Here is a 9789-nt window from a genome sequence, read left to right as displayed (position 1 = left end):
AAATGGTGGGGCAGTGGCGAAGGGGTCTCACTATGTTGTCTAGGCTGGTCTCCAACTCCTGGGCTCAAGTAATCCTCTCACCTCAGCCTCCCAAAGCACTGGGATTATAGGCACGAGTCACTGTGCCTGGCCTGGCATTAGGGTCTTAAGCTCATTTCGTTCTGTTCCTTGAGGATTAATTTGGCCAGAACAATTAGTATTCATAAGTGGCAACCTAAAATTAAGCATGTGATTCATATCCATGATAAGGCAAGTTCCCTTAGGATCAACAGGGCCCACAAGGCAAACGTTTCCTCTAGTTGACCTGGATATGGGTTTATTGCAGTCTGTGTGATCACCTGTGTAGGTGGGTAAGGAGATGACAGGGCAACACGACATTTGCCTAGTGGCCTGTATGCTTACTCACCTGTATTTTTTCAGGTTGAAATCATCAGTTCATTCAGCAAATTTTTTCTTTATTTACTTATTTTGAGACAGAGTCTGGCTCTGTCGCCCAGGCTGGAGTGCAGTGGTGCAATCTCGGCTCACTGCAACCTCTGCCTCCTGGGTTCAAGCGATTCTCCTGCCTCACCCTCCCAAGTAGCTGGGATTACAGGAACCCCCCACCACGCTGGCTAATTTTTGTATTTTAGTAGAGACAGGGTTTCACCATGTTGGCCAGGTGGGTCTGGAGCTCCTGACCTCAGGTGATCCGCCCTCCTCACCCTCCCAAAGTGCAGGGATTACAGGCATGAGCTATCACGCCCGGCCAATTCAGCAAATTTATGTGGGATTCCACCTAGAACTCCAAACCAAGGTGCTTTGAATATGTACTGGTAGTATAAACAGAATCCACAGCCCTATCCTGGATTATAAGCTCGTTAGGGAGGTAGCAAAATACATGACACTGACCTAAGAACACATGAAAAGCAAAGAAACATGAATGCAAAGTCAAGTCATATAAGCTGTTTACATCCTGAGCAAGATGAATTTAATTTGCATCTATCCTACTGACCTGTAATCCGTGATTCACTTGTCTCTCTCCTCCAGTAGACATGGCTAGGCATGACCCATATAGTACTGAACTTTGTATTCCCAGCACCTTACCAAAGTAGGTGCTGGGAATACAAAGAGGAGACACCCCACAAATGTTGCATAAAACACTTAATGAATGGTTCTAGGTCGGTGGGGTTGATCAAGGAATTATCCTACAAGTGGTATGGGTTTTTTGGGTTTTTCTGAGATGCGGTCTCACCATGTTGCCCAGGCGATTCTCCTGCCTCAGCCTCCCAAGTAGCTGGGATTACAGGCACTAATTTTTGTATTTTAGTAGAGACAGAGTTTCACCATGTTGGTCAGGTGGGTCTCGAGCTCCTGGCCTCAGGTGGTCCACCTGCCTCTGCCTCTCAAAATGCTGGGATTACAGGTGTGAGCCACTGTGCCCAACCTAGTCTTTTTTTACAGAACAGTCATCTCTGTAGCCAAACTTACATCACATTATTTAATTTTCCTTGATTCGGGGGAGGGGGGAGGGATAGCATTAGGAGATATACCTAACGCTAAATGACGAGTTAATGGGTGCAGCACACCAACATGGCACATGGATACATATGTAACAAACCTGCACGTTGTGCACGAGTACCCTAAAACTTAAAGTATAATAAAAAAAAAGATTTACATAAAAAAATTGTCCTTGATTCTGTATTAAAGGAAAGATGACATTATTTTCAATGTCTGCAAAATATTTCACTGATGGGCATTTAGAGTGTTTCCATTTCCCGCTATCATAGATACTGCTTTAATGAATATTTTTTTATTATAAATAGTTTTCTTTTTTTTTTTTTTTTTTTGTGGAGATGGAATCTTGCTCTGTTGCCCAGGCTGGAGTGCAGTAGCACAATTTCGGCTCACTGCAACCTCTGCCTCCCGGATTCAAGCAATTCTCCTGCCTCAGCCTCCCGAGTAGCTGGGACTACAGGCGAACGCCGCCACGCCCTGCCAATTTCTTTTGTTCAGGCTGGTCTTGAACTCCTGAGCTCAGGTAATCCGCCTGCCTCGACCTCCCAAAGTGCTAGGATTATAGGCATGAGGCACCCTGCCTGACCTATAAATATTTTTCTAAGAACATTTCCTTAGGCTATATTCCTAAACATGGAATTATTGGGAACAATTTTATTTTTCTAATTTTTTTCATCTCTTCAGTATTCAAAACATTCCTAAATTCTGGCCCGGCGCGGTGGCTCATGCCTGTAATCCCAACACTTTGGGAGGCCGAGGCAGGTGGATGACGAGGTCAGGAGATCCAGACCATCCTGGCTAACAGAGTGAAACGCTGTCTCTACTAAAAATACAAAAAAAAATTAGCTGGGCATGGTGGCAGACGCCTGTAGTCCCAGCTACTTGAGAGACTGAGGCAGGAGAATGGTGTGAACCCGGGAGGCGGAGCTTGCAGTGAGTGGAGATGGTGCCACTGCACTCTAGCCTGGGCGACAGAGCAAGATTCTGTCTCAAAAAAAAAAAAATTTAGCCAGGTGTGTTGGCACATGCCTGTAGTACCAGCTACTTGGAAGCCTGGGGTGGGAGGATCGCTTGAGTCTGAGATGTTGAAACCAGCGCGGGCCATGATCACGCCACTGCCCTCTAGCCTGGGCTACAGAGTAAGACCTTGTCTCAAAAAGAAACAGTAAAAGAAAAGAGAAAGATTTATTCCCTTGCTCAATTCAGGGAAAGGCCAATCTAACCATGGGAAAGGTGGGGGCGGCGCAGCCTCAGGAACAACTGTATCCAGGGACTTGAATGCTGCCAGGTTCTCTCTCCTGTTTCTCCTTGAGGTGGCCTCATTCCCTCTTCCTGAAGACAGTTTATGGCAGAGGGACTGCTGAAAACAACTGAGTCAGCATTTATGGCTTGCTGCATTAGAACGTAATGCCTTCTAATCTCTGGAGGTATAAGCTCAGACACCTGAGGGAGATCTCTGACTGGCACTCCCTCCTTGGGTCAAGTTCCTATGACTGGATGGGTCAACTATGGCTTGGAGATCAACCTCCCTTGAGCTCAGTCCAAACGCTGGAGTAGGAGAAGCAGCCATTTTCAGAAGAGATGGCTGCTTCCAGGAGTAAAGTAAGTGCTAGACGTAATACCAGAATCTGGGTGCAGAAAACTATGGGCTTTGGAGTCAAGATTAAGTAAGCTACTCAAAGTCACACTGTGGTGGTGGCCACTCCACACCTTAATTTTGTCATCAGTAATACCTACCCCATAGGATTGCCTTAGGTGTTGATGATAGCACACCCGGTGCACATAGTACGGGCGTCGGCACAGGTAAAAGCTCTTCACTGTTTCTGCTCAGCCCCAGCGCTGAATACACCTACTGGGGACCCTTCTGCAACATGAAAACTACTTGTGCATAAAGTCTCAGAATATTAGGTTGGAAGAGATCTGAGATATCATTCAGTCATCCCCAAGAGCTGGTCCACAAACTGGTCCCAGATATGACAGAGTTTTCAACAGCTAATGAAAACACTGGAAAAATAAAAAGAATGTAGAATATTCCATAAAACTAAGGGTATTCCATTTAAATGTTTGCCTTTTGTGAAAAAATTATGTCCTAATTTTTTGGTACTAAAATGGTTTTTGTTTTTTTGTTTTGTGTGTTTTTGTGGGGATTTTTTGTTTATTTTTTGAGATAGGGTCTTGCTCTGTCACCCAGGCTAGAGTACAGTGGCACAAACACAGCTCACTGCAGCCTTGACCTCCTAGGCTCAAGCAATCCTCCCACTTCAGCCCCCTGAGAAGCTGGAACTACAGGCACATACCACCACGCCTGGATCATTTTAAAAATGTTTTGTATTAAAATGTTTTTATAATGAAATGATGACAGTTGGTGAGTTTTAAAAAATGTTTATTTGGCAAAATGAAAAGTTGGCAACCCTACATTGATTTCTATTTTTACTTCTTCATGAGAAACCCAAAAGTACAAGAACCACTGATCTAGCCCAACTCTTCATTTTCAAGTAGAAAAAAAGAAAAAAATCAAGCCCTAGGTTAGTTACATGACTTGCTCAAAGTCCTAGAGTTAGAAAGTGGCTACTACAGAATCACCCAGCATTTTGACTCAAGGTGGGATTACATCTGCTAGAATAGGTGGTTTTCTATCTTTAAAGTCTCTTTCATTATTATTATTATTTTTTTTTTTTTGAGACAGAGTCTCGCTCTGTCGCCCAGGCTGGAGTGCAATGGCGTGATCTCGGATCACGGCAACCTCTGCCCCCTGGGTTCAAGTGGTTCTCCTGCCTCAGCCTCATGAGTAGCTGGGACTACAGGCTCGCGCCACCACGCCCGGCTAATTTTTGTATTTTTAGTAGAGATGGGGATTCACCATGTTGGTCAGGCTGGTCTCGAACTCCCAACCTGGTGATCCACCCGCTTCAGCCTTCCCAAGTGCTGGGATTACAAGCGTGAGCCACCGCACCCAGCCCTGACTCCAGTTTTGAGCATCTGAAAGAAGTTCAGTAGGTCTGGAACACAGAAGCGGCCAAGGGATGGGGAAGTGGAAGGGAGAGTTTCAGGCAAGAGGAAGAGTGAGAGACAAGGCTGGAGGGGCAGGCAGGCTCAGGCTGCAAAGGCCTGGCAGGACACTCTGAGGAGCTGGACTTTATCTTCGTGTCAGGGAGAAGCCAGGAGATTGACTGGCTACAGATGGAGAGGAAAGTAGAGGGCGGCAAGACTGGAGGTAGGAGATAATCTACTCATTCATTCAACAAATATTTGTAGAATATCTACCCTATGCCAAGCACTGTTCTAAGAAATGGAAGTGCAGCTGTGTGCAAGCGCTTGCTCCCATGCTACTCATATTTTAGTCGGGGAGACAGATAACCAACAAATAATTTCTGAGAGTCGTCAGTGTGCTGGGAGGAAACAAAAATAAGGTAATAGATATCAACTGATAGAGGGCAGGAAGAGATGGGGTACCACAGGGAGACAGGTTATGGGGAATATTGAAGAGCTGGAAGGAAAGACGTGGTTCGTCTCCTAGATGAAGATGGAGTCTTGTCAGTGCTGAGTACAGTTAAGGACTAGCAGATCCCAGTATTTATAAAAGCTACCCTTAAATGGAAGCATACAGATTGTTAGTGTAGTCTTCCGACTTGGTGATGTAAGCCTGAGTTTTAAAAAGCAGTAATGTGGCAAGAATCCGGTTTCCTTCTCAGTTCTGGCAGGAGCTTTCTTGTGCAAAGGGATTGGGAGCAAGGGAAAGGCTGAGACAGATGTGTAGGCTTGGTCGTAGCCATCTCTCTTCCTGCAAGTCCGGTACCATTGGCTACATAAAGTCGGAACTTAGAGTAGGAGTGTGTGTCTCTGTGTTTGTGTATGTGTGTTCTCTTCTTGTCAATCTCTAACCTAATCTAACACTGCAGGAAGGCAAGAAAGGCCTCTCTGAGACAAGGATATTTATTGAAGCTAAGAACTGAATGAGCCAGGTGCAGTGGCTCACTCCTGTAATCCCAGCACTTTGGGAGGCCGAGGCAGGAGGATGGCTTGAGGCCAGAAGTTCTAGACCAATCTGGACATTATGGCGAGACCGCATCTCTACTAAGAAAATTGGCCGGGCCTGGTGGTGCATGCCTGTAGTTCAAGCTACTCAGGAGGCTGAGGTGGGAGGATCACTTGAGCCCAGGAGGTCAAAGCTGCAGTGAGCCATGATGGTGCCACTGCATTCCAGCCTGGGCAACACAGTAAGACCCTGTCTCAAAAACAAAAACTAACTGAACCCTAAGGAGTCAGGCTAACAAAGATCTGAAGGAAAAGTACTACAAGAAGGCAGAACAAGAGAGTGGTGAATTTGGCATGTTCAAAGCACAGAAAGAGAGGCAGTGTGGCTGAAGTATGTAGTGCCTGAGGGGGCACCAGTAGAAACGAGGTTTGAGAGGGAAGCAGTCGCCAGATCACCAGAGATCTTGAAGGTCTTAGTAAGGTATTTTTAAGTACACTGAGAACTCCTGGGAGTTCTGAGCAAGGGAAAGAAATTATCTGACATATTGTTTAAAAGAATTACTTTAGTTTATTTGTAAAGAATCAGTTGTAAAGGGGAAAGAAGGAAAACACAGAGCTCAGTTAGGAGACTATTGAAGAGGTCCAGGCAAAGACAGATGCTGCTTCAATCAGTGGCAAAAGTGATGGAGACGGAGAGAAGCAGATACATTTAGAATATCTTTTCTTTCTTTCCTTTTCTCTCCTTCCTTCCTTTCTTTCTTTTTCTTTCCCTTCCTCCCTCCCTCCCTCTCTCTCTCTTTCTCTCTCTTTCTTTCTTTCTGACAGAGTTTCGCTCTTGTTGCCCAGGCTGGAGTGCACTGCGCCTCCTGGGTTCAAGCAATTCTCCTGCCTCAGCTTCCTGAGCAGCTGAGATTACAGACACATGCCACCATGCCCAGCTAATTTTTTGTATTTTTAGTAGAGACAGGAGACGGGTTTCACCATGTTGGCCAGGATGGTCTCGATCTCCTGACCTCATGATCCCCCTGCCTCGGCCTCCCAAAGTGCTTTTTTTTTTTTTTTTTTTTTGAGACAGGGTCTCACTCTGTCGCCCAGGCTGGAGTGCAGTGGTGCAATCTCAGCTCATTGCAACCTCCACCTCATGGGTTCAAACGGTTCTACTGCCTCAGCCTCCCGAGTAGCTGGGATTACAAGCGCCCGCCACCATGCCCGGCTAATTTTTATATTTTTAGTAGAGACAGGGTTTCACCATGTTGGCCAGGCTGGTCTCAAACTCCTGACCTCAGGTGATCTGCCCACCTCAGCCTCCCAGAGTGCTGGGATTACAGGCGTGAGCCACCGTGCCCAGCCTAGAATATCCTTTGGAGGTAGAATCAATACCTCACTAGTTGAAGGTTACAGGGGCAGGAGTGATGGTAGAGATGAAGGAATAAGAGAAATAAGTCTGATTCTAGCATTTGAGTTGAGCAAATGAATACATAATGGGACCATTTACCAAGATGAGGGAACACAGTGAGTACAGGGGTGAAAAATTAAAAATTCTATTTTAACGTTATGTTTGAAACACCTAGGCTGGGAGCAGTGGCTCATGCCTATAATCCCCGCACTTTAGGAGGCCGTGGTGGGCGGCACCATGCCCAGATAATTTTTGTATTTTTAGTAGAGACGGGATTTCACCATGTTGGCCAGGATGGTTTCGATCTCCTGACCTCGTGATCTGCCCACCTCGGCCTCCCAAAGTGTTGGGATTACAGGCGTGAGCCACTGCACCCGGCCAACGCCTGATTCTCTCTTACCGCAGAAGGGTCTCCTCCACGTGACAAAAAAAATATGGCTGTATTTGCTAAGCAATGCTAGCAGAAATACTTCTCCCCCATTCCCTGCTCCCAAGGATTAATTCCAGTTTAATGGGCTATGCGTCAGATGCTAACCATTGGGCCATTGTTATCAGAGGGCTGAGTTACTCTATTCGGTGTAGGTCATAAGCCAGGCAGCAGACCTGGGCTTTGGGGAACAGGGTCTGTTCCTTTTTGTGGGAAGTCACAAACCAAAAGCAATCACAGACCTCTACGGTATTCCTTTTCCATACCTACCACGTGATGTTAGACCTCTGTCTCTGACCTTCAGTTTCCTCATGATAAAAAGGATGTAGTGATTTCTTTCTTTTTCTTTCTCTCTCTCTCTCTCTTTCTTTCTCTCTCTCTTTCTTTCTCTTTTTTTTCCCCCAAGACGGAGTCTCACTCTATCCCCTAGGCTGGAGTGCAGTGGCGCAATCTTGGCTCACTGCAACCTCTGCCTCCCGGGTTCAAGCGATTCTCCTGCCTCAGCCTCCCGAGTAGCTGGGATGACATGGCATGTGCCACCACACCCGGTTAATTTTGTATTTTTAGTAGAGACAGGGTTTCTCCATGTTGGTCAGGTTGGTCTCGAACTCCCGACCTCAGGTGATCTGCCCACCTCGGCCTCCCAAAGTGCTGGGATTACAGGCATAAGCCACCGCACCCAGCAGAGATAGTGATTTCTAACCTAGCTCACCTATTTTAATAACGAGGCTCAAAGGACACAAGGTATGTGAAAGTGCCATACATGTATTTTCTTAGCTAGCAATATTGGTGAGGTCAAACTTTAACCAAGCTCACTAGGTAATGATTTACTAATATGTGGTGAAAGTCATAACTATTTTAAAAAAATAAATAATTTTCAACAACAAAAATGGCATCAACTTAGTAAGTGCATCAAATTTAGATGCCTTAAATGACAGGCTGGGGACCCTATCTAAGAAACAGGGTTAGGCCAGGCGTGGTGGCTCACGCCTGTAATCCCAACACTTTGGGAGGCCAAGGTGGGAGGATCACTTGAGCCCAGAAGTTTGAGACCAGCCTGAGCAACACAGTGAGACCCTGTCTCTACAAAAAATAAAAAATTAGCTGGATGTGGTGGTACATGCCTACAGTCCCAGCTACTCGGGAGGCCGAGGTGGGAGGAATGCTTGAACCTCAGAGGTGGAGACTTCAGTGATCCATGATCGTGCCACTGCACTCCAGCCTGGAGTGCAAGACAGAGCAAGACCCTATCTCAAAACTCAAATAAAATAAGCTGGGTTATTATCTCTAGATGGACATTGATAAAAGGTATGGTATGTTAGGTAAAACTTTAATTTAAAGCACAGATCGCTAGTGCTGGAAAGCATCTTTACAGATAAGGGATCCAAAACCCGTAGAGGTGGACATAATTGTCCAAGATTACACAGCAGTAGGTGGACTAGCAGGTCCAGGTTGCAAGTGTCTCAACTACAATCCTTATTCTTTCTGTTCTACCACATTGCCTCCCTTCCTTGGTACATTCTACTGAAACTTGATGGATCCTTCTCCAACTCTAAAGTGCACAGAGAATAGAATTTGAGATCTTCACATCCCAGAGTCTAGTGCTTCATTACTGCATCTTTAGTGCTCATAGTATTGGTGGAGAGGTACTTGGTCAAGGAGCTGTAGGACACCATTCCTTTCCTGTTCTGATAACAAGAAGTGCAGTAAAACTAAGGAATGCGTACTAAGCGCTCGAGGAATACCTGTGAAATAATTCGGCAGCAAATTGGCAATTTGGCAACAAATGACAAGAGCCTAAAAATGTTGTTATTACTTGATCCACTAATTACACATGTAGAATTTATCCTAAGAAAATGTTCGGAAATAGAAACCAGTATCTATATACAAAAATATCCATCACAACATTTATACAAGTGAAACTTCTACACAAATGTCCAACAATAGGGAAAAAGTTAAATATATTGGGAGTATATATATAGGTGTGTTTATAGATATATGATGACTTACTATGTGAAGTAAATACTCTCATTATAAAATTTTAAGCTTAGCTTTTTTGTTTTAGTTTAAAGAGAGATCATTTGTACTGGAAAGTTGCATTAAAGGCCCAGCAAAATGCTTACAACAATGCCTAGAGGACTCCAGACCCATTCCCCAGGCAATCTGAAGATCTGGGACCTACCTGCCCAGGCCTCCCTTCTCCCACTTAATAGAGGCAGGTCTAAGGGCCTGGGAGGAAGAAGGTACCGCAGAGAAGCAAGGACAACAGCCTCCTCCTCTTTGAACCAGGGTGGCCTTATACCAAAACATTTATTGAACTCACTGCTAAGGAACTCCTGTAGAGAGGAACTAAAAGTTATAAATAAGTTCTGCGGTAAATTCTAGCCCCAAATATACTAAATTTCTTGTGTGGCTCCAGCCCTTTGGATCTGTCACCTTATCTATAAAACAGTGGGTTTAATATATCTGTCCCTGAGGCATCTATATTCTATAC

Source organism: Symphalangus syndactylus, chromosome 1 (genome assembly GCF_028878055.3).
Source record: "Symphalangus syndactylus isolate Jambi chromosome 1, NHGRI_mSymSyn1-v2.1_pri, whole genome shotgun sequence".
In the NCBI taxonomy this organism is placed as follows: domain Eukaryota; kingdom Metazoa; phylum Chordata; class Mammalia; order Primates; family Hylobatidae; genus Symphalangus; species Symphalangus syndactylus.
Note: the sequence above shows the minus strand (reverse complement) of the source record.